Below are 24,185 nucleotides of genomic sequence, written 5' to 3'. Positions count from 1 at the left end.
TCCTTTTTTGTTATTTTGAAACTGTAAAAGATGGAAATAAAAAAGCAATCTTGCTTAAAATATTAAAGAAATGTGTAATCTTTAACTTTATGCCTTTTGGAAATCAGTTCATCTTTTACTCGTTTAGCTATTCACAGTAACAGAAATTTTGACTAGGGGTGCCCAAACCTTTGCATGCCACTGTATAAGCGGAGATGGGTGGATGAATACAGGGCCCTGGTGGAGGACTTTGTCAAATGGTGCAAGCTGAATCATCTGCAGCTCAACATCAGTAAGACAAGTAAGACATCAGTAAGGAGATGGTGATGGACTTTAAGTCTGCACTGCTCACTGTTACTATTGATGATGGGGACTTAGAAGTTCCTAGGGCTGCACCTGGATGATGGACTTGAGTGGAGCACCAACACAGAGGCTGTGTATAAGAAGGGCCAGAGTCACCTCTACTTCCTGAGGAGACTGAGTTCCTTTGGAGTATGCAAACCTCTCCTTCACATGTTCTACCAGTCTGTTGTTGCCAGTACAATCTTCTATACAGTGGTGTGCTGGAGCAATGCCATCAACACGGGTGATGCCAATAGTCTCAATAAATTGATTAGAAAGGCTGCCTCTGTTATAGGAGTCAGACCGGACACATTGGAGGCTGTGGTGGGACAAAGGACTCTATGGAAAATCCTGGCAATTCTGGACAATGTTTCTCACCATTGGTTGAACAGAGGAACATTTTTAGTAATAGACTAAGACAACTGCACTGCTCCAAAGAGCGCTATATGAGGTCATTCTTTCCCTCGGCCATTAGGCTCTATAATGAGTCAACCTATAGCTGGGGAAGTGATGACCCGTCCTGTTAGACTGTTTGTGGTAATTTATTTTTTCTTAATTCTTTCTACTACTCTTCTAATATTTATATCCGTACACTTGTAATGCTACTGCAGCACTATAATTTCCTTTAGGATCAATAAACTATCTATCTATTCTAGTCCTCTTGAAATAAATATTAACAGTGCATTTGCCTTCCTTACCACTAACTCAATCTGCAAATTAACCTTTAAGAAATCCTGCGCGAGGACTCCCAAGTCCCTATGCACCTCAGATTTTTGAATTGTCTCTCCATTTAGAAAATAGTCTATGCTTTTATTTCTTGTACTAAATTGCATGAACATACACTTCTGAACACTGTATTCCACCTGCTAGTTCTTTGCCCGTTCTCCTAATCTGTCGAAGTCTTTTTGTAACCTCTCTGCTTCTTCAGAACTACCTGCCCCTTCACCAAACTTAGCATCGCCCACAAAGCCGTCAATTCTGTTATCCAAATCACTGATATAGAACGTAAATTCCTGAATATTCCCCAGGCTGCTCCACGAGGTGAGGGAAGAGATTGCTGAGCCTCTGGCTAGGATCTTTATGTCCTTGTTGTCCACGGGAATGGTACCGGAGGACTGGAGGGAGGCGAATGTTGTCCCCATGTTCAAAAAAGGTAGTAGGGATAGTCCGGGTAATTATAAACCAGTGAGCCTTACGTCTGTGGTGGGAAAGCTGTTGGAAAAGATTCTTAGAGATAGGATCTATGGGCATTTAGAGAATCATGGTCTGATCAGGGACAGTCAGCATGGCTTTGTGAAGGGCAGATCGTGTCTAACAAGCCTGATAGAGTTCTTTGAAGAGGTGACCAGGCATATAGATGAGGGTAGTGCAGTGGATGTGGTCTATATGGATTTTAGTAAGGCATTTGACAAGGTTCCACACGGTAGGCCTATTCAGAAAGTCAGAAGGCATGGGATCCAGGGAAGTTTGGCCAGGTGGATTCAGAATTGGCTTGCCTGCAGAAGGCAGAGGGTCGTGGTGGAGGGAGTACATTCAGATTGGAGGATTGTGACTGGTGGTGTCCCACAAGGATCTGTTCTGGGACCTCTACTTCTTGTGATTTTTATTAACGACCTGGATGTGGGGGCAGAAGAGAGGGTTGGCAAGTTTGCAGACGACACAAAGGTTGGTGGTGTTGTAGATAGTGTAGAGGATTGTTCAAAGATTGCAGAGAGACATTGATAGGATGCAGAAGTGGGCTGAGAAGTGGCAGATGGAGTTCAACCCGGAGAAGTGTGAGGTGGTACACTTTGGAAGGACAAACTCCAAGGCAGAGTACAAAGTAAATGGCAGGAGCAGAGGGATCTCGAGGTACATGTCCACAGATCCCTGAAAGTTGTCTCACAGGTGGATAGGGGAGTTAAGAAAGCTTATGGGGTGTTAGCTTTCATAAGTTGAGGGATAGAGTTTAAGAGTCGCGATGTAATGATGCAGCTCTATAAAACTTTGGTTAGGCCGCACTTGGAGTACTGTGTCCAGTTCTGGTCGCCTCACTATAGGAAGGATGTGGAAGCATTGGAAAGGGTACAGAGGAGATTTACCAGGATGCTGCCTGGTTTAGAGAGTATAAATTATGATCAGAGATTAAGGGAGCTAGGGCTTTACTCTTTGGAGAGAAGGAGGATGAGAGGAGACATGATAGAGATGTACAAGATAATAAGAGGAATAGATAGAGTGGATAGCCAGCGCCTCTTCCCTGGGGCACCACTGCTCAGTACAAGGGGATATGGCTTTAAGGTAAGGGGTGGGAAGTTCAAGGGGGATATTAGAGGAAGGTTTTTTACTCAGAGAGTGGTTGGTGCGTGGAATACACTGCCTGAGTCAGTGGTGGAGGCAGATACACTCGTGAAGTTTAAGAAACTACTAGACAGGTATATGGAGGAATTTAAGCTGGGGGCTTATATGGGAGGCAGGGTTTGAGGGTCGGCACAACATTGTGGGCCGAAGGGCCTGTACTGTGCTGTACTATTCTATGTTCTATGTAAAAAAAATTCAGACCTCTGTGGAAAACCACTAGTCACCAGCAGCCAACCAGAAAAGGCTCCCATTATTCCCACTCTGCCTCCAGCCAAGTAACCAATGCTCTCTCCAAGCTAGTATCTTCATGTACCACCTTGACTACAATGTTTTTACTGGTTTCTCCTCTGTAATAGAAACCAAAGAAAATTACAGATTCTGGAATCTGAAACAAAAAAAAAGAGATGCTAAAAGACTCAAGCAGATAAGCAGGGGAAGGACGTGTGGTGTGGTGTGGCGTGGCACGTCATGGCCCTCAGTCAGGGCCACTGCACGAGAATAAAAGGCAGGACAGGTTAGTGGCCGCGTAATAGAGTCTTGATGAGTGGCCAGTCGGTGTTTGGGATTAATTAGTAAGAGCAAATTAAAGGAAGACAGAGGCAAGCACAGCGGCCATCGTCAGAGTGGTGATCTTAAATCTTTAGCTCTTCGAGGCTTCACTCAGAGAAAGCAAAGCTCAAGTTTTTTTCCCCTCTCTGCTCAGCTAGGTAGAGATGACAGGCAGGAGAGTGCAATGCTCCTCTTGCAAAATGTGGGAAGGCAGGGAGACCTACAGTATCTCTGACCACTATAAATGTAAGAAGTGCATCCAGCTGCAAACTGCGTTAATAGTCATAGTCGTAGTCATACTTTATTGATCCCGGGGGAAATTGGTTTTTGTTATAGTTGCACCATAAATAATTAAATAGTAATAAAACCATAAATAATTAAATAGTAATATGTAAATTATGCCAGGAAATAAATCCAGGACCAGCCTATTGGCTCAGGGTGTCTGACCCTCCAAGGGAGGAGTTGTAAAGTTTGATGGCCACAGGCAGGAATGACTTCCTATGACGCTCTATGTTGCATCTCGGTGGGATGAGTCTCTGGCTGAATGTACTCCTGTGCCCAACCAGTACATTATGTAGTGGATGGGAGACATTGTTCAAGATGGCATGCAACTTGGACAGCATCCTCTGTGTTAAGCAGTTGGAGCTGGGAATGGATGAACTCCAGATCATTCGGGAGGCTGAAGGGGTGGTAGGTAAAGCCGTATAGACAGGTAGTTACGCGCAAGGTGCAGGAGACAGGAAGCTGGGTGAGAGTCAGGAAGGGGAAAGGGGTTAAGCAGCCAGTGCAGAGTACCCTGTGGCCATCCCCCTCAATAACAGGTACAGTGCTTATAAAAAGTATTCATCCCTCTTGGAAGTTTCCATGTTTTATTGGTTCACAATATTGAATCACAGTGGATTTAATTTGGGATTTTTTGACACTGATCAACAGAAAAAGACTCTTTTGTGCCAAAATGAAAACAGATCTCTACAAAGTGATCTAAATTAATTACAAATATAAAACACAAAATAATTGATTGCATTAAGTATTCACCCCACTTAATATGACACACAGATTCATCACTGGTGCAGACAATTGGTTTCAGAAGTCACATAATTAGTTAAATGGAGATGTCTTTGGAGGCCTGTGTGCAGACAAGGTGTATCAATTGTTTGTAGTAAAAATACACCCGTATCTGGAAGGTCCAACTGCTGGTGAGTCAGTATCCTGGCAAAAACTACACCACGAAGCCAAAACACATCAAGCAACCCTGAAAAAAGGTTATTGAAAAGCACAAGTCAGGAGATTAATACAAGAAAATTTCTGAGTCCCTGTATATCCCTTAAGTAAATAATCAAGAAATAGAAAGAATATGGTACAGCTGTAAACCTGCCTAAAACAGCGTGTCCTCAAAAACTGAGTGACTGTGCAAGAAGGGGACTAGTGAGGTAGCCAACCAAGAGACCTATGACAACTCTGGAGGAGTTACAAACTTCAGTGACTGAGATGAGAGAGCCTGTGCATACAGCAACTGTTGCATGGGTGCTTCACCAATTGCAGCTTTATGGGAGAGTGGCAAAGAGGAAAAAAAATCACATGAAATCTCAGCTAGAGTTTACCAGAGGCATGTGGGAAACTCTGAAGTCAGCTGGAAGAAGGTTCTATGGTCTGATGAAATCAAAATTGAGCTTTTTGGCTATCAGACTAAGTGCTATGTTTGGTATAAGCCAAACACTGCACATCATCAAAAACACACCATCTCTACCATGAAGCACGGTGCTGACTACAGCAGGCCTGGAAGGATTGTGAAGGTAGAGGGTAAAATGAATACAGCAAAATGCAGGGAAATCCTGGAGGAAAACCTGATGCAGTCTGTAAGAGAAATGTGACCTGGGAGAAGATTTGTTTTCCAGCAAGACAATAACCTTAAGCATAAAGCCAAAGCTACACCTGAATGGTTTAAAAATAACAATGATAATGTCCTGGAGTGGCCAAGTCAGACCTCAATTCAGTTCAGGATTTGTGGCTGAACTTGAATTCACACATGATCCCCATGCAATCTGACAGAGCTTGAGCAGTTTTGTAAAGAAGAATAGGGAAAAACTGCAGTATCTAGATATGCAAAGCTGATAGAGACCCATCCACATAGACTCAAGGCTGCCAAAGGTGCATCTACTAAATACTGACTTGCAGGGGTGAATACTTATGCAATCAATTATTTTGTGTTTTATATTTGTAATTAATTTAGATCACTTTGTAGAGATCTGTTTTACTTTGACATGAAAGAGATTTTTTCTGTTGATCAGTGTCAAAAAAAGCCAAATTAAATCCACTATGATTCAATGTTATAAAACAATTAAACATGAAAACTTCCAAGGGGAGTGAACACTTTTTATAGGCACTGTATATCTCTTTGGATACTGTCAGGGGTTGGGGGGGGTGGTGATAAACCAGCAGAGGAAAGTTACAGTGATCGGGTCTCTGGCACTCAGTCCGCCTCTAACTCAGATGGGAAGAGGGAACAAGAGTCACACCGTGGTGATAGGGAATTTGTTGGCTAGGGAAATGGACAGGAGTGTCTGTGGGCGAGAATGAGATTCCCTGATGGTATGTTGCCTCCAGGGTGCCAGGATCCGGGATATCTCAGATCAAGTCCTCAGCATTCTTAAGTGAGAAGGTGAACAGCCAGAAGTTGTGGTCCATGAGGGATGTGGGTAGCAATGACATGAGTAGGACAAGTGATGAGGTTCTGCATGGAGAGTTCAGGCAGTTAGGTGCTAAGTTAAGGCTGATTTATACTTGTGCGTCAACTCGACGCCGTACCTATGGTGTCGCCATGGAGCCTACATGGATCCCTACGCCGTAGCCTGACGCGCCCCTGTCCCAAAATGTAACTACGCGTTGCGGCAACGCAGACCAAACGACTGTGATTGGTCCGCTTGGTAGCACCGCATTTCCTCTTACGCTGCAATAGCTTCCCATTGGCCGACTGAAGGGCAGGTAAGGAACTCTGGCTGCAATGCTTTCCATAAAGCTTTACAGACCTCTGAAATTATCGAGGACACATTTCGCTTTTACGAAAAAAGACGCTCGCTTAAACTTGTTTACCCCGAGAAAGACTACCATGACCATGAAGCCTTGCATGGGCAGGTGTGTGCGTGTGCACGACGTGCCCGAATTGCAGAGCGACGCAGACACACCAACGCGCAAGTATAAATGCTCACAACTCACGTAGGCCACTTGCGTAGGTTACGGCGTCGAGTTGACGTACAAGTATAAATCAGCCTTTAGAGGGCAGGAACCGATCAATTCTGGCCAACTCCTCTCTCATGCTAGGGTCGTGATCTCAGAATTGCTAAATGTGCCACGTGCTAGTAAGAAGGGAAAACAGTTTAATACATGGCTAAGGAGTTGGTGTATGAAGAAGGGCATAAGATTTTTGGATCATTGGGCTCTCTTCGAGGGAAGGTGGGATGTGTACAGAAGGGACAGTTTGCACCTGAAATGGAAGGAGACTAATATCCTAGCGGGAACGTTTGTTAATTCTGCACGGTGGGGTTTAGAAACATAGAAAACCTACAGAACAATACAGGCCCTTCGGCCCACAAAGCTGTGCCGAACATGTCCTTACCTTAGAAATTACCAAAGGTTACCCATAGCTCTCTATTTTTCTGAGCTCCATGTACCTGTCCAAGGGTCTCTTAAAAGACCCTATCATATCCACCTCCACCACCGTCGCCAGCAGTCCATTCCACGCACTCACAACTCTCTGTGTAAAAAAACTTACTCCTGACATCTCCTCTCTACCTACTTCCAAGCACCTTAAGACTGTGCCCTCTTGTGCTAGCCATTTTGGCCCTGGGAAAAAAACCTCTGACTATCCACATGATCAATGCCTCTCATCATCTTCTACACCTCTATCAGGTCACCTCTCATCCTCCATCGGTCCAAGAGAAAAAGGCCGAGTTCATTCAATCTATTCTCATAAGGCATGCTCCCCAATCCAGTCAACATCCTTGTAAATCTCCTCTGCACCCTTTCTATGGTTTCCACATCCTTCCTATAGTAAGGCGACCAGAACTGAGCACAAGTACTCCAAGTGGGGTCTGACCAGGGTCCTATTAAGCTGCAACATTACCTCTCGGCTCCTAAACTCAATCCCACAATTGATGAAGGCCAATGCACCGTATGCTTTCTTAACCACAGAGTCAACCTGTGCAGCTGCTTTGAGTGTTCTATGGACTTGGACCCCAAGATCCCTCCGATTTTCCACACTGTCAAGAGTCTTACCATTAATACTATATTCTGTTATCATATTTGACCTACCAAAATGAACCACCTCACACTTATCTGTGTTGAACTCCATCCGCCACTTCTCAGCCCAGTTTTGCATCCTATCAATGTCCTGCTGTAACCTTTGACAGCCTTCCACACTATCCACAACACCTCCAACCTTTGTGTCATCAGCAAACTTACTAACCCATCCCTCCACTTCCTCATCCAGGTCATTTATAAAAGTCACTAAGAGGAGGGGCCCCAGAACAGATCCCTGAGGCACTGCACCGGTCACCGACCTCCATGCAGAATATGACCCATCTACAACAGCTCTTTGCTTTCTGTGGGCAAGCCAGTTCTGAATCCACAAAGCAATGTCCCCTTGGATCCCATGCCTCCTTACTTTGTGAGGTTATAGGGGTTTTGTGGTGGACCAGAGTTCCAGAACAGTTAGTGGAGAGGTTGTGGAGGCACATATTGGTAAGACCTCAGACTATGTTCAGAATCAAAAGGTTGAGCATGGTGCGTCAAAATCGAAAAGGGTAAATACAGGGCTGAAGGCGTTATACTTGAATGTGTGCAGTATATGGAATAAGGTAGATGGACTTGCAGCACGGTTGCAGATTGGCACCTACGATTTTGTGGGCATCACTGAATCATGGTTGAAAAAAGATTATAGCTGGGAGTTCAACGTCCAAGGATACAAATTGTATCGAAAGGATGAGCAGAAAGGCAGAAGAGGCGGTGTTGTCCTGTTGGTAAAAAATGAAATCAAATCACTAGAAAGAGGTGACACAGGGTCGGAAGGTGTTGAATCATTGTGAGTAGAGCCAAGGAACTGCAAGGGTGAAAAGACCCTGAAGGGTGTTGTATACAGACCCCTAGGGTGTTGCCTACAAGTTACAATGGGAGACAGAAAATGCATGCCAAAGGGCAATATTACAATAGTCATGGGGGGGGGGGGTAAATTCAACTTGCAGGTAGATTGGGAAAATTGGGTTGATGCTGGATTACAGGAGGGGGATTTCTAGGGTGCCTATAAGTTTGCTTTTTAGAGCAGCTCATGGTTGAACCACTAAGGGATCTGCTATTCTGGACTGGGTGTTGTGCAATGAACCAGAATTGATTGGAGAGCTTAAGGTAAAAGAACACTTGCGGGCAAGTGATCAGAATCTGATTTCATCATCTTCACCCTGAAATTTGAGAAAGAGAAGCTGATGTCAGATGTATCAGTATTATAGTGGAGTAAACGGAATTACAGATGCATGAGAGAAGAGTTGGCCAGAAACGACTGGAAAAGAACATTGGCAGGGATGGTGTCAGATCAGCAATGTCTGGAATTTCTGAAGGCAACTTGGAAGACACAGGATATATAAATCCCAAAGAGGGAGAAGAATTCTAAAGGAAACATGACACAACACAAGTCAAAGCCAAAGTGAGGGCATATAATAGAGCAAAAATTAATGGGAAGTCAGGAATTGGGAAGCTTTTAAAGTCCAACAGAAGACACCTAAAAATGTGGATATTGGACTGCTGGAAAACAATGCTAGAGAGGTAGTAGTGGGGGATGACAAAATGGCGGATGAACTGAATAAGTATTTTGCATCAGTCTTCACTGTGAAAGGCACCAGCAGTATGGTGGAAGTTCCAGGTGTTAGGGGTCTAGGAAGTGTGTGAAGATACCAAAATTAGAGAGATAGTTTTTGGGAAATTTAAAAGTCTGAAGGGGCGTAAATCACCTGGACCAGATGGTGTCCACCCCAAAGAGATGGCTGAAGGGATTGTGGTGGCATCTTTCAAGAATCACTGGATTCTGGAATGGTTCGGGAAGGCTGGAAAATGGCAAATGTCACTCCACTCTTCAAGAAGGGAGAGAGGCAGAAGAAAGGAAACTATTGGTCTGTTAGTCTGACCTCAGTGGTTGGGAAGATGTTGGAGTCAATTATAAGGATGTGGCTTCGGTGTGCTTGGAGGCACGTGATAAAATAGGCTGTAGTCAGCATGGTTTCCTCAAGGGAAAATCTTGCCTGACAAATCTGTTGCAATTTTTTGAAGAAGTAACAAGCAGGATAGACAAAGGAGAATCTAATGATGTTGTATATTTGGATTTTCAGTAGGCCTTTGACAAAGTGCCACACATGAGACCATTGAACAAGTTTCAATCCCATTGTTATTATAGTAAAGATTCTTGCTTGGATAAAGCAGTGGCAGGAGGCAAAGAGTGAGAATAAAGGGAGCCTTTTCTGGTTGGCTGCCAGTGACCAGTGAATTTCCATGGGGGTCTGTGTTCGGACAGATTCCTTTTACGTTATATGTTAATCATTTGGATGACAGTATTGACAGCTTTGTTTGTAAAGTTTGCAGATGATATGAAGATAGATGGAGGGACAGGTAGTTTTGAGGAGATAGAGAGGCTGCAGAAGGACTTAGAGAGATGAGGAGACTGGGTAAAAAATGGCAGATGGAGTGCAGTGTCAGGAAATGTATGGTCATGCACTTTGCTAGAAGAAATGAAAGGCTTGACTATTTTCTAAATGGAGAAAAAATACAAAATACTGAGGTGCAAAGGGACTTGGAAGTCCTTGTGCAGGCTTCATTAAAGGTTAATTTGCAGGTTGAATCCGTGGTGAGGAAGGCAGATGCAATTTTAGCATTCATTTCAAGAGTACTAGTATATAAAAGCAAGGATGTAATGTTGAGACTTTATGAAACACTGGTGATGCCTCACTTCGGAGTATTGTGACCAATTTTGGGCCCTTAATCTTAGAAAGGACATTCTGAAACTGGAGAGGGTTCAAAGGTGGTCCACAGAAATGATTCCAGGTTTGAATGGCTTGTCATATGAAGAGTGTCTGATGGCTTTGAGTCTGTATTCACTAGAATTCAGAAGAATGAGAGGTGGCCTCATTGAAACATATCGAATGGTGAAAGGCCTTGATAGATTGGATGTTTACTTTCGTGGGAGAGTCTAAGACCAGAGGACATAGACTCAGAATAGAGATACATCCTTTTAGAACGGAGATGAGGTGTAATTTCTTTAGCCAGAGGGTGGTGAATCTATGCAATTCTTTGCCACAGGCAGCTGTATGTATATTTAAGGTAAAGGTCGATATTCTTGATTGGTCAGGTCATGAAGAGATATGGGGAGAAGGCAGGAGATTGGGGCTGAGAAGAAAGTTGGATCACCCATGATGAAATAGCGGAACAGACTCGATGGGCCAAATAGCCCAATTCTGCTCCAGTATCTATGGTCTTATAATCCTTATCTGTTTAACCTATCTCCATTAACAAACAATCACGGAGAGGATCTCAGCAGGTCCAGCAGCATGTGTGGGGATCGAGACTCTGCTCCGGAATTTCCTTCCCTCCGCAGATGCCGTTCAAACTGCTGAATTCCTCTGACAGATCGTTTGTTGGCTTCAGACTCCAGCATTTGCAGTCAACTATGTCTGCATTGCGATCTTTTGTCTTGCACCTCACTCCCCTCCTCAGGTGAAGTCTTCCAATAATGACTGTGTTCCGTTTCTGTTCCCTCGGTTTGCCGCTTCGCTTCTCGTCTTCCTCTTTTCGCGTGTTACCCTTTTTTACCTTCACTCATTGGTCTTTACCTTCTCGAGCACTTCTGAAACTTCCCTCAACTTTTACCAGACACAAAGCAAAAGGAGAGCAATTGATACCAGCTTTACTAATGGTAGACTATTTTCAGCCGGCATTCAAATCTCCGGTTTGCAGGTATCACTATTCAAAAACTTAGAGGAAACCTGGCCAGAAGCTGCACTGAGAGAGGGTGGCAAGGAAAGAGCATGTGCAGTGCGGTTGGCGCCGGCCCGGCACATGCGCAGCCGGGTCCCAAGCTTTTCGAAGCTGACCTTTCACCTTTCGCGGCAGTGCAGCCCGGATGAGTTTGCAGGATGTCGTTTTGAAGGGAGGTGAGAAATGGAGAAAAGAACAGTGGTGGGACGGAGAACAGTGTTCGGCGGGGCGGGTTAACGGGGTGGGTGAAAAGGGAGGGAATGGACAGCCGGGTGGCTGACGAGGGAGGGAGCGGTTGTCATGGTGGGTGAGACGGTGGGGGGAGGGAACGATCGGCGGGGTGGGTGACGGGGGGGGGAGGGAACGATCGGCGGGGTGGGTGACGGGGGGGGGGAGGGAACGATCGGCGGGGTGGGTGGTAGAGATGGGAACGGTGAGCGGAGTGGTGAAGGGTTCAGCGAACGGACGGCCGGGTGGTTGATGAGGGAGGGAACGGTCGGCGAGGTGGTTGTCGGGGGTGGGAGCTGTCTGCGGGGTCGGTGATGAGGCAGCGAACGGACGGTCGGGTGGTTGATGAGGGAGGGAACGGTCCAGGTGTCGGTTGTGGGTCGGAATAACAGTGAACTGGGGTGGTGCAGGACAAGTAATGGTCAAGGTGTGGGTGGGCTATCGGGGTAGGGCTGGGGGTTAACAATTAGCGAGGGTGATTAATAGATGTGTAATGGGATAGATAAGGGTCAACAGGCGTGGAGTGGGATGACCTGGTCACTGGAGGTAGTCCGGGTAACGGGTGGGACAGTCAGTTAGTGGCCTGTGTTTGGGCTGTAAAAATGTTGACCCTATTTAGACAACGTTCAGTTAGTTAAAGGGTTGATATTTGACGGAGCCAAGATGTGTCTGGGCATCTATAACAGGATTTGAGTTACGCTGTTGGGAGCTGTGGAGTTGGTGGTAGGAATAAGTAAGTTCAAGGGTTTCCGAGAATTTACCAACCCTGGGTAGTGTTTCCAAAAGGGAATATCTTTCCAACTTTTCATGTGTCTGTTGAGCATCTATGTTAACTATTTAGGTGATAGTGTGGTAAACTGGATCAGCAAATTTCTGTATGCTGCTAGGTTTGGGGGCATATTTGAAAGCAGCATTTCCTCCAATTTTTTTTACAATTGCGCAGACCAACCATTGCTCTGAGCAAGAAATTTTTACAGGACCTGAAAATTGTGCGGCACTTTGAATGTTTTTTTGTGTTATGTGCATGCTATGAATATTTAAAATGAAAATGGAAAGATCACATACATTAGTATTTATTAATTGGAGGGTATAATGAAATACAGTACAACAAAGGAAATCTTCTGCGTTTTGTAAGCTTCTAGCTGCGTCTAATTCCAGCTGCGCTGTGTGCATGAGAGCATTTCAGTTACTGCACGGTCGCACACGTGCAGAGCGTAGAGGGAAACAGTGATGGACAGCAAGAAAGGCTATATAAGCTTGCAGTGAGATCTGGACCAGTTGGGAAAATGGGTTGAAAAATGGCGGATAGAATTTGGTGCAGACAAATATGAGGTGTTTCACTTTGGGAGAACAAACCAGGGTAAGAATAAATGGTCGGACTCTGAGGTACGCCATAGAGCAAAGGGACCTGTGAATATAGATCTATATTTCCTTGAAAGTGGCATCACAGGTGGATAGACACAACTATCTCAGGTTATAATGAGTGCTTTCAGCACATTGGCCTTCATAAATTATGGTATTGAGTACAGGAGTTAGGAAGATGTGTTGAAGTTATATACAATGTTGGTGAGGCTAAATTTAGGGTGTGTGTGCAGTTCTGGTCCCCTCTCCTCAGGAACGGAATAAATAAGCTTGAAGGAGTACAGAGAAAGTTCACAAGGTTGTTGCCGGGACTTGTGGCATTGGTTTATTGTTACCACGTGTATCAAGAAACAGTGAAAAGCTTGTCTTGTGTACTGTCCATACAGGTCAAATCATTGCTGCACAGTGCATTGAACTGGAATAAGGTAAAACAATAACAATGCCTATAAAGTGTAAAAGTGACTGGGAAAAGTTCAGTGCGGGTAAACCATCAAGTGCAAGACCATAATGAGATTGTGAGGCCAAGTCTGTCAGGTTTTTCTATCTCCTGCCCCATTTGGAGAAGGAAGAAGAGGGAATGTCTGAGGTGGGTGAGGTCTTTGATTATGCTGGTTGTTTTAATCAGGCAATGAGAACAGTATATAAAAAAAGTGCAAAAGAGGAATAGTGAGGTGGCATTCATGAACCGTTCACAAATCTGTTGGCAGAGGGGAAGAAATTGTTTCTAAAACATTAGCTGTTCCTAAAAAAAAATAGGGCCTTTAGGCTCCTTGATGGTAGTAATGAGAAAAGACATATCCTGGGTGGTGAGGATCCTTAATGATGGATGTTGTCTTCTTGAGGCACTGACATTTGAAGATGTCCTCCATGCTGTTGAGACTTGCATCCCCGATGGAACTGGCTGAGCTGACAACCCTCTGCTGCCACTTTTGATCCTGTGCAGATGACTTGCTTTTAACTGGAATTCTCTGATTCTGAGGTGATCAAAGAAATTGATCCAAGATCTGCATGTTCTTTCGTGAGTGGAGCAGGTAGAATTTGAGATGCACGGATGGGTGATTGGTTTGGACTGCTGTATACTCATTCCTATGTTTGTCTCTCTGTGACCCTGTCAAAGAGAATTGAAGCAATCTGTACTGAGTGAGCTTCGGCCAGGGGTTCCCACCTTTCAATGAGGATGAAGATGACAGACATTGATAGAGTAGATAGAACCTGTTACCCATCTTATGGGTATCAAAACAAGAAGACATAAAGGGGATTTTGGAGTTAATATATTTACACAGTATCACATTGTCACGTCTCCAATGCCAAAGGTGGTGCAGTTACCACATTTTTAAAACTGGTGTTTACATTAGATGCTTAAATAGATGAGCATAGGATGCATTCCTAGTGCGAATGGATGGGATTAACGTAGATGGGAAAAATATTTTATTTTAGACTGTAATCAAGCATTGCTTTTAATTTGTCAATCATATCTGCAGTATGATTAGCCCACACATATTTGAAAAACAGTTTGCAGCTTTATTTTGAAGTACAACAGCAGTTATTTCTTGACGTTCCAAGCAGTACTGATTCAACAAATAACATCAGCAAATGAGATCATTATCACAGTATAGGCTGTGAGAGTTTCCTGTGTGCAAACTGGTTGTTTTGCTTTGTACATGTAGCGGTGAAATGCTCCAGTGTTAGATATTCTGGAACATGAATCTGAATAATTAGCCTGGAAATTGGTTCCATTTATGCCTTTTTAATACACAAACACGGCATAGAAGACTTTTTAAAATTCATGTCTGGTGTAAATCTCCTCTCTTGGCAACTTAGACTGTGTACTTCTGGGCACAATTCACCCAAGTGCAGTGCAAATTTCTCCAGGTGATTCACAGACGGCAGAGATTGCAATGATGTTGTGCAATTCTTGTTTATCAGCTACTGGTCTAATAAGGAGCGAATTCTGCAGCATTTAGGCAGGGAGATGTGAATTGAGGGCTTCTCAGTTGGTCCTGGAACTGCAGCTGTCTGTATCTGATTGACTTTTCAATGCTTTGCATATTTCACATATCATTGCTGAGTTCCTGATACTCGTATTCATCGCAGTGCATGCCGTGATCTCTGCAGAGTGATGAGCCCCAGTCTCACAATGGCTGGCACCACTTTTGTCGCAGGTGTTGATCAGTGTTGAGAGTGGCTGAGGGGTGATGGTGTGGACCTACACGCTGAAGGCATGACTTCCCCTCCTTCCATGTTTTCATTGACTCTATGGCAGCCTCTTACGCCGTTATGCTCAAGGTTCCATGGAGAAAGATCTTTAAGTCTGAGGCAGCTTTCTTTGATTTCTAGCAACAAGGACTTGTCAACTGCGATATCTGCTGGCAGCTGCATGTGGGAACTGCATGGATCTGATCTTAACAAAACAGTCACGGTGCAAGAAATCCTTGTGATTTATCTTGTAAAGTAAATTTTCCTAGTTTCTCAGATTTTTGTGGGCCCCCCAACTAGGCTTCAGGATGATGATGCAGTAAACAGTTACTGCATGCAGAAAGGAATTACGGTTTCTAGTTATCTGTTTTTTCAAAGGAGAGTCCAGATGGCATATCTTTCAGCATGGTGTTATCATAATCAGGTGAGGCTCAAATTTAAGCCCAGTTTGTAAAAGTGCTCTGGTTAGGTGTCACTGTGCAAATTATGTGTGATTCTAGTCATCAAAGCAGAAGGAATGGCTGAGGCTGAGCCTGAGATACACCAGGAGTAGATGTGGGAATGTCCTTACTAGTGCTAAAGTCTTGATAAAAGCGTCATAACTGCAAGATAAAGGGTCGGTCATTTAGAACTGAGTTATATCAAACTACTCCCCATAGAGAGTGGCACCAGCATATAGCGGAAACTGGATTATCAGAACTATTTGAATTGGAGGTCGATAAATATTTGATAGGCTGAGGAGTGAATTGAAGGGGTATGGAGAAATGGCACAGGGGAGAAGCTAAGGGCTGCATGGATAGGCCATAATCATATTGAATGCAGGGCAGGCTAGGCTACCCGTACTCCTATTTTTTTTGGCTCCATCTGCTGTAATTAAGGTTGATTATCATGTGAATGTCACATTCTTTTTGGTCCAAGCACAACATGTAATCTTTCATTTTTCAGTTGTGTTCTTTTTAACCTTTGTGATTAACAATGTCATCACATCCATGAATTCAAAGTTGTAAATATTTGATTTTGAAATTGTGAGCTCAGGAAGTGATGGCTTTTATCTTTTCTTGTCATATATTGAGAATGTCATTAAAATAATCAATGATCTCCATATTGCATTGACAGAAATATTAGAAATCTGGCTTTTAGTTTTATATCTGAAGGACTATTAGCAATTTGGGGATTTAGTGACTACATATTGTACAAAGAGTTTTATCGGCTTAAATGCTTGTTATATTTTATAATTCTCTGTTGGCACAGTTGCATGTGCACATCGTTTGTGTGCATTCCAGCAATGCCTTGCTGCCCTGCTACTTGTCCTCATTTCAAGTTTCTTTTATCACATTATTCTGCGACCAAGTGCACTTGGTATTTCAAGTAAATGTTAATCTGAAGTTTTGTTGCAGTCTTAAACCCTGAGAGCATAACAAAGGAATGTAGTTGTAGACTACATAATTGTCTTATTTTTGACTAGTCTTGCATTACTTTATTAGGAGTTTGAAGAGATTTGGCATGTCAACAAATACTCTCAAAACTTCTATAGTTGTACCGTGGAGAGCATTCTGACAGGCTGCATCATAGGACCGAAAGAAACTGCAGAAGATTGTAAATGTAGTCAGCTCCATCTTGGGCACTAGCTTACAAAGTACCCAGGACATCTTTAGGGAGCAGTGTCTCAGAAAGGCAGCGTCCACTATTAAGGACCTCCAGCACCCAGGGCATGCCCTTTTCTCACTGTTACCATCAGGTAGGAGATACAGAAGCCTGAAGGCACACACTCAGCGATTCAGGAACAGCCTTTTCTCCTCTGCCATCCGATTCCTAAATGGACTTTGAAGCTTTGGACACTACCTCACTTTTTTAATATACAGTATTTCTGATTTTGTACATTTTAAAAAATCTATTCAATATATGTAATTGATTTATTATGTTTTATTTTATTATTATTATTGCTCTCTGCTAGATTATGTATTGCATTGAACTGCTGCTGCTAAGTTAACAAATTTCTCATCACATGTCAGTGATAATGACTCTGATTATGTTCTAAGCTTCCCTGATGAAGCTTGTCAGAATACTCTCATTATCAATGAGTTGACTGACACAGTCATCATTTTAATTTTGTACCTTTTTTATTTATCTTCTACATAATATAATATCATAGAATAGTTAACAGCACCAAAGGGGGGGAATTCCTTCCATCTTGTTTCAGCCTGCACTCTTAATGGAGCAATTTAATTGTTCTACTCCCTTTTTCCTTTCTCTGTGGCTTTATATAGATCTCCTCTGCATACAGTACTGTGCAGAAGACTTAGGCACATGCAAAAACATTCTGTAAAATAAAGATGCTTTCAAAAATAATGAAAACTTTCTAATTATCAAAGAATACCATAAAGAGCAGTAAACAGTAAAAAAAAATCAAATCAATATTTGGTGGGTCCACTCTTTGCCTTTAAAAACAGCTTCAATTCTCTTAGATACACCATCATGCAGTTTTATTTTTTTAAAAATCAGCTGGTAGGCTGTTACAAGCACCTTGGAGAACTTGCTACAGTTCTGCAGACTTCTTCTGTCCTGTTTGCTTCTGTTTCTCCAGGTAAACCCAGACAGCATTGATGATGTTGAGAGCAGCACTCTGTGGAGGCCATGCCATCTGTTGCAGAATTCCTTTCTCTTCTTTTTGCTGAAGGTAGTCCTTTCTGACTTTGGCCATGTGTTTGGGGCCATTGTCCTGCTGCAGAATGATGTTGGGACCAATCAGACACTTCCCTGGTAGTATTGTGTAATGGATGAGAATCTGCTTTACTTCTCAGCAATGAGGATTGCATTAATTCTGACCAGATCACCAACTCCGTTCACAGAAATGCAGCCCAAACCTGCAGGGAATCTCTGCCGTACTTCACTATTGGTCACAGACATTCATCCGTGTTGCATTCTCCAGCTTTTCTGCAGACAAACTGCCACCTGTTTGAGCTAAAAATTTCAAATTTTGACTGTCAATTTGGAGCACTTGCTGCCATTGTTCAGCACCCCAGTCCTTGTGATTTTATGCATAGATGAGTCTCCTGGCTTTGTTTTCACTTCGTAGAAATGGCTTTTTGGTGGCAACTCTTCCATGAAGACCACTTTTGACAAGACTTCTCGGCTTTAGAAGGATGTACTTGGGTTCCAATAGTTTCCGTGAATTCAGAGGAGATGGGAGTGCTGGATTTGCTCTGCTTTCGAAGGGATGCCGGTTTGATATATCTCTCATCTGCTGCGCTCAGTTTTTGTGGCTGACCACGAGATTTTTTGTTCTCAACCTTGCGTGTTTCTTTGTGCTTCTTCGGAAGAGCTTGGACAGCACATCTTGAAACTCCAGTATGCTGTGAAACTTCTGCTTGGGAGAGACATTGCTGATGCAGGATGTGTTGTTGTTCTGCTCACTCTCACCATGGTGTAATATTTGATTGTGGTTAGGCAGATGGGTTGATTATTAAGGATGAGGTTCATGGTACTTGGAAGCACATGATAAAATAGGTCGTAATCAACATGGTTTCCACAAGGAATTTAGTGCGCATGCGCCGGTCGTGTATGCAGCCTGTTACAGCCGTTCCGATCAGTATTCTTACTTCTTTCTTCTTTCTTTTTAACTTATGTTATTTTTTGTATTTTTTTTTTCATGGTAACACGTCGAAGCTACACCCTCTCCAACATGCTGGTAGAGAGAGTTTTATTTGGGTTTTTAGCGCTGGAAATAGTTACATCCTGACACGTCTCGTTAGCGGGACAGAAGCATGGTTGCATCGTTTATTCCAGGGACCAGCTGCTTGCGCTTATGCCGGCCGGTTTAGCGAGCAGAGCGGCGGACAGCCCTGCTGAAATCTGGAGGAAAACACACAGAGGATGCAGAGGGGGATCACAAAGTCGAGGAAAGAGGACCGGGTCGAGACAACAGAGACTTATGGAGAAGAGGAGTTCGGTGGGTAATAAAATGGACAAATGGACGAGTTCACGGCGCTAGTCAGGCGTCAGAGAACATTTCGGGAGTGCAATGTTATGTGTTTCACTGGAACGGGGCTGCATGAGGACATACCTGATCAAATCTTTTCCATGGACGGCTTCTAGACCGTTCGGGCTGACCGGAAGTGCACTGAGTAAGTGTAAAGGAGTTCGGTGCTTACTATTCTAGTTAACAACAAATGGTGCAATCCGGGTCATATTACGATCAAGGAACGTATTTGTAGACCGGATATTGAACTTTTTACTGTTGGACTTCAGCCATATTCCATCGAGATACAACACTGGACGGCACGGGAGGTCGTTCCTGCCTGTGGCCATCGAACTTGCAGCTCCTCCCGTGGAGGGTCAGACACCCTGAGCCAGTAGACTGGTCCTGGACTTATTTTCCATCTGGCATAGTTTGCATTTTGTTGTTTTGATTGTTTGTGGTTTTCGTATTGCTATATTTATGCTCTATTCTTAGTGCGGCTGTAACGAAACCCAATTTCCCTTGGGATCAATAAGGTATATCTATCTATCTGTCTGTCTATCTAATTCTGTTGGAATTCTTTGAAGAAATAACAAGCAGGATTGACAAAAGAGAATTTTTGATTGTGTTCTTGGATTTTCAGAAGGCCTTTGACAAGGTGCCACACATGAGCCTGCCTAACAAGCTATGAGCCCATGGTATCACAGGAAAGATTCTAGCATGGATAAAACAGTGGCTGATTGGCTGGAGGCAAAAGAGTGAGAAGAAAAGGAACCTTTTCTGGTTGGCTGCCAATAACTAGTGGTGTTTCACAGGGGTCTGACTTGGGACCGATTCTATTTACTTTAAATGTCGATGATTTGGATGAAGAATTGATGGCTTTTTGCAAAGTTTGCAGGTGATGTGAAGATGGGTGGAAGGGCAGGTAGTTTTGAGGAAGCAGAGAGGCTACAGAAGGACTTAGACAGATTAGGAGAATGGATGAAAAACTGGCAGATGGAATACAGTGTTGGAAATGTATGGCCATGCACTTTGGTAGGAAAAAAAGACTACTTTTATAAATGGGGAGAAAATACAAAAAACTGAGGTGCAAAGGGACTTGGGAGTCCTTGCGCTGAATTCCCTAAAGGTTAATTTGCAGGTTGAATCTGGTCAGGAAGGCAAATGCGATGTTAGCATTCATTTCAAGAGGACTAGAATATAAAAGTGGGGATGTACCATTGAGACTTTATAAAGCACTGGTGAGGCCTCACTTGGAGTATTGTGAGTGGTTTTTGTCCACTTTTTTTTTAGAAAGGATGTGCTGAAACTGGAGAGGGTTCAAAGGAGGTTCAGGAAAATGATTCCAGGATTGACTGGCTTTCATATGAAGAGCATTTGATGCCTCTGGGTCTGTATCCACAATAATTCAGAAGAATGAGGGTGACCTCATTGAATGCTATCGAATGGTGAAAGGCAAACAACAGAAATTCTGCAGATGCTGGAAATTCAAGCAACACACATCAAAGTTGCTGGTGAACGCAGCAGGCCAGGCAGCATCTCTAGGAAGAGGTGCAGTCGACGTTTCAGGCCGAGACCCTTCGTCAGGACTAACTGAAGGAAGAGTGAGTAAGGGATTTGAAAGTTGGAGGGGCAGGGGGAGATCCAAAATGATAGGAGAAGACAGGAGGGGGAGGGATGGAGCCAAGAGCTGGACAGGTGATTGGCAAAAGGGGATACGAGAGGATCATGGGACAGGAGGTCCGGGAAGAAAGACGGGGGGGGGGGGCAAGAGGTATATTTAGAGGGACAGAGGCTCTTAAACGCATCTCCCCCATTTCACGTACATCTGCTCTCACTCCATCCTCCCGCTACCCCACTAGGAATAGGGTTGCCCTGGTCCTCACCTACCACCCCACCAGCCTCCGGGTCCAACATATTATTCTTCGTAACTTCCGCCACCTCCAACGGGATCCCACCACTAAGCACATCTTTCCCTCCCCCCCTCTCTCTGCATTCCGCAGGGATCGCTCCCTACACAACTCCCTTGTCCATTCGTCCCCCCCATCCCTCCCCCCCATCCCTCCCCACTGATCTCCCTCCTGGCACTTATCCGTGTAAGCGGAACAAGTGCTACACATGCCGTTACACTTCCTCCCTTACCACCATTCAGGGCCCCAAACAGTCCTTCCAGGTGAGGCAACACTTCACCTGTGAGTCGACTGGGGTGATATACTGCGTCCGGTGCTCCCGATGTGGCCTTTTGTATATTGGCGAGACCCGACGTAGACTGGGAGACCGCTTTGCTGAACATCTACGCTCTGTCCGCCAGAGAAAGCAGGATCTCCCAGTGGCCACACATTTTAATTCCACATCCCATTCCCATTCTGACATGTCTATCCACAGCCTCCTCTACTGTAAAGGTGAAGCCACACTCAGGTTGGAGGAACAACACCTTATATTCCGTCTGGGTAGCCTCCAACCTGATGGCATGAACATCGACTTATCTAACTTCCTCTAGGCCCCACCTCCCCCTCGTACCCCTTCTGTTACTTATTTTTATGCACACATTCTTTCTCTCACACTCCTTTTTCTCCCTCTGTCCCTCTGAATATACCTCTTGCCCATCCTCTGGGTCCCCCCCCCTTGTCTTTCTTCCCGGACCTCCTGTCCCATGATCCTCTTGTATCCCCTTTTGCCAATCACCTGTCCAGCTCTTGGCTCCATCCCTCCCCCTCCTGTCTTCTCCTATCATTTTGGATCTCCCCCTCCCCCTCCAACTTTCAAATCCCTTACTCACTCTTCCTTCATTTAGTCCTGACGAAGGGTCTTGGCCTGAAACGTCGACTGCACCTTTTCCTAGAGATGCTGCCTGGCCTGCTGCGTTCTCCAGCAACTTTGATAAATGGTGAAAGGCCTTGAGAGAGTTGATGTTGAGAGGATGTTTCCTATGGTAGGAGAGTCTAAGACTCGTGGACACAGCCCACAATTGAGGAGTATCTTTTTAGAACGGATATGAGGAGGAATTTCTTTTCCCAGAGAGGAGTGAATCTGGAATTTTTTGCCACAGACAGCTATGGAGGCCAAGTCTTTATGTATACTTAAGGCAGAGGTTGATGGATTCTTGATTGGTCAGGGCATGAAGGGATACGGTGAGAAGGCAGGAGTTTGGGGCTGAGAGGAAAGTGGGTCAGTTATGGTGAAATGCTGCAGCAGACTCCATGGCCCAAATGGCCTAACTCTGCTCCTATATCTTATGATTTGAAGGTTAAACTGCCACATCCTTACCTTTTTGCTTGGTTTTCCTTTTGCCAGTTTGATTCCTTCTATATCCATTTGTGTTTCAGTTAATAGTTTAGTTCATTCAACTCATTTTGTCATTGATCATTTGCACATGCTTGTTATCTTTGCTTAATTATGCACTGGGCTATATACTTACAAAGTAATCAAGTTTTTTATTTGAGAAGTGGACTATTACTTAATATGTTATTTTATTTAATGAAATACAAAAAATTCTCTAACATTTAGTTTTTTTGGAAAAAGAATGTTTGTAAATTTAAAACTTGCTCTTTTCTACTGACACACTAATGCAGAAAACAAAAAATAAACATCTAAAACAAAATTTGTATACAAGATCTAGGGTGCCTAAAACTTTTGTACAATACTGTATACTTAAGAAATTCCCTCGAGGCTGAGAAAGAACCTGTTTCTCCTATCTGTGCACACAGCAGATTTTGGATTCCAGCCACACACTGCATAAAACAAAGTATTTCCTCATGTTGCTATTAATTGTTTGTAATCTCTATCCTTTAAAATGCTCACCAGAGGGAACAATCTATCACTACCCACAAGATCCAGACAACCTCATGAGATACTTTCGTCAAGCCTCTCTTCATCCTTCTCATAATTACAGTCTTTCTGATCTCCTCTTGTAAATGCAGTCTCTCATCCTAGGAAGCATCTTTGTCAATCTTTTCAGGGCCCCCTCTCATGGTTACACATCTGTCTGATGATATGGCAACTGAGCTGAACAAATTCTCTTCAGATGAGGACCAAATAATGTTTTATAAAAGTTCAACATGGCTTCTCTGCTCTAATACCCGTTACCTCAGTTGACCAAGTCCAGAATGCCTTATTAACTGTTTTCTGCACCTGCCGTGGCAGTTTCAATGCTTTGTGCATAGATGGATCTCTGCTTCTGTACCCGTTTTAGAACAGTATCATTTAATTTGCCTCTCATTCTTCCTGTCAAATGTCATCGTACTCGTACTTCTCTGTGTTAAACATTGTTTGGTCTGGTATTCCACCAGTTTGTTTATATTTTGAGCCACTTTCCACCTTCTCACTCATTTCTTGGCAGTTCACAGCAATCCTCAGTTTTATGCCATGTTTTAACTTTGGTAAACCTGTCATGTGCCCCTGTATCAAATTATGTGGAGGTTAATGTACATACATTCATTGTAGGTATTATCTTCTTCAAGTGTGTCAGTCCTTTATCAATTTTCTATCAAATGACTTAATTATATCCCTGATAAATCTTTCCAAAATGTTTCCCAAAACTGAGCTAAAATTGAATGGCCTGTGGTTGCTGAGCCTACCCTTATTCTGCCAGTTTGCCAGTAAGTGTTGTAGAGTGCTTTAGAAGCTGTGTGAGTGATAGATTTTTGGACATGAAGGAAGCACGGTGTTGGTATAGTGCCTCTGCAGTAAAAAGATCAGCTATGATCTTATTAAATGGCAGAGTGAGTGCAAGGAACTGAATTTCTGCTTTTTCTTTTACACAAATACAGTGCATTCTGGTTAATTAGGTCATTGGTTAATCAGAGCAGCCACTTATTTGGGACAACTCTTAAAGAATAAAATCTACTCTAGAATTGAGGATTCCTTTCATTAGCTTGAGACTCTCTGCCACTTAATTGGGGCAGTAGATTGTTGCTGAACAGTTTCTAACTAGGATCAGTTGCGTGTACTTGGATGTGTACTTTTAAACCTTTTTAACTATTACATTGAAATTTTGGCTAATTGGGGTAACCACTTAATTGGGCCAAAATGAACTGGTCCCAGTGTGTGGCAATTAACTGTAATCCTCTGTGTGTTCATATTTTGGGATCCAGTCATCATGTGTAAGAGCATCTGCCCTAGAGGTGGTGCTGCTATTGAGCTGCATTCCCAAACTACCACTTTTATTTGGTGAACGTGTTCCCACAATGCTGTTGGGTGCTTACTGTAGAATGAGTTCCAGGAG

At 43.6% G+C, this 24,185-nt stretch overlaps 1 protein-coding gene across 2 annotated transcripts in view; it reads left to right on the top strand.

Annotated features, from left to right (window-relative positions):
• Positions 1-11,308: 11,308 nt before the first annotated feature.
• The window catches only part of wdr37 (WD repeat domain 37), a 137,277-nt gene continuing 124,400 nt past the window's right edge, over positions 11,309-24,185 (top strand). For both annotated transcript variants that reach the window (XM_072254004.1, XM_072254002.1), the window contains exon 1: positions 11,309-11,393. The gene's annotated coding sequence lies outside the window, so the exon portion shown is untranslated. The remainder of the gene's footprint in view (positions 11,394-24,185) is intronic.

Source organism: Mobula birostris, chromosome 3, assembly GCF_030028105.1.
Source record: "Mobula birostris isolate sMobBir1 chromosome 3, sMobBir1.hap1, whole genome shotgun sequence".
In the NCBI taxonomy this organism is placed as follows: domain Eukaryota; kingdom Metazoa; phylum Chordata; class Chondrichthyes; order Myliobatiformes; family Myliobatidae; genus Mobula; species Mobula birostris.
The sequence above is the reverse complement of the archived record's forward strand: the minus strand, read 5'-3'. Positions and strand labels throughout refer to the sequence as shown.